We start from the raw sequence: 1921 nt of genomic DNA, 5'->3' as shown, positions 1-1921 counted from the left end.
GAGGATGTTTTTTTTTTGAACTAGGGTTTCGGACGGGGGAAGAAGAGATCCGAATGGAGGGGGGCATAAATAGGCATAGAGGGAGCTAGGAGAGTCCAAATGAGGTGCGGTTTTCGCCCACACGATCGTGATCGAACGCTCTAGGACATGGAGCAGAGTTTGGTGGGTTTTGGGCCAAATTTGGGGGGTGTTGGGCTGCAACACACACGAGGCCTTTTCGGTCCCTCGGTTAACCGTTGGAGTATCAAACGAAGTCCAAATGACCCGAAACTTGACAGGCGGTCTACCGGTAGTAAACCAAGGCCGCTTGGCAAGTCTCGGTCCAATCCGGAAATGTTTAATCCCCACACAAGAAAGAAAGCTAGAAATGACCACCGGAGGAGAACGAAGCGCCGGAATGCAAAACGGACAACGGGGAAAATGATCGAATGCATGAGATGAACATGTATGCAAATGCAATGCACGTGATGACATGGTATGAGGTGCATGAAAACGAAAACAACACACGGAGACAAGGACCCGAACCCGAGAAATAAATATAACTTGACACCGGAAACGGCAAGAGTTGGAGTACAAATGGGGAAAGTTACATCTGGGGCGTTACAACAACCTTTAGAGGAATAATCCCCAGTCGGGAAGCGTGCTGTACAGGAAAAATCACACAGGATGTAGTGTTCGGCACGCTAGATAATTACAGATCCGAGGAGGTCACATTTCAAGTGATCCCATTCAGCAGCGGATACCACGCTCTGTTAGGGCGAGAGGCATTCACAATTTTTCAAGCTATACCCCATTACGGGTACATGAAGCTCAAAATGCCCGGACCCAACGGAATCATCACTCTTGCTAGTGATCCGGACATAGAGCTCCGCGTCGAAAACAAGACAGCCACACTGGCCCTTGAGGCATTATCCGAAGCCCTAGCGGCCGAGAAACTAACTGCGCTGCGCTCCACGGTGGACAGGGACGACGTGATACTCGACAAAAGATCCAAGTCCACCTCCTTTAAACCGGCAGATGAAATAGTCAAATTCCAAGTCCATCCAACGGACCCTACAAAACCGGCCTCCATCAGGGCACAATTAAACCCTGATGTAGATGCCGCACTACAAGAATTCCTACGCGAAAATTGGGACATTTTTGCCTGGCACCCTTCAGACATGCCAGGAATCCCATGCAGGCTGGCCGAACACAGCTTGAACATTCTAAAAGGATTCAAACCTGTTAAGCAGGCTCTTCGGCGTTTCTCCGAACCTAAGAGACAAGCCACGGGAGAGGATCTAGCCAAACTACTGGAAGCCGGATTCATCAAAGATATAAAACATCCGGACTGGCTAGCAAACCTGGTGATGGTACCAAAGAAGGACAAATCCTGGCGCCTATGCGTCGATTTCAAAGACCTCAACAAGGCTTGCCCAAAGGATCCCTTCCCCCTCCCCCGCATTGATCAAATCATTGACGCAACTGCGGGACACGATTCATTGTGTTTCCTCGACGCATACTCTGGCTACCACCAAATTAAGATGGCAGAGTTAGACCAAGCCGCAACGGCATTTATCACCCCATACGGCCCATTCTGCTTCAACACAATGCCCTTCGGGCTCAAAAATGCCGGCGCAATATATCAGTGCACGATTCAGACATGCCTGGCCAACCAGATCGGCAAAATAGTTGAAGCATACGTGGATGACGTGGTCGTCAAAACCAAGCATGTCGAAACTCTAATAGATGACTTGAGGCTCACGTTCGATAACCTCCGAACATATGACATTAAGCTTAACCCGGAAAAATGCGTTTTCGGCGTACCAGCCGGAAAGCTCTTGGGCTTCATCATATCCGGTAGAGGAATTGAAGCAAACCCAGCCAAGATCCGAGCAATGTCACAATTGGATATTCCAAAGGACCTCAAACAAATACAAAA

The sequence above is a fragment of the Triticum dicoccoides genome, chromosome 5B, assembly GCF_002162155.2.
Source record: "Triticum dicoccoides isolate Atlit2015 ecotype Zavitan chromosome 5B, WEW_v2.0, whole genome shotgun sequence".
NCBI classification, from domain to species: domain Eukaryota; kingdom Viridiplantae; phylum Streptophyta; class Magnoliopsida; order Poales; family Poaceae; genus Triticum; species Triticum dicoccoides.
Note: the sequence above shows the minus strand (reverse complement) of the source record.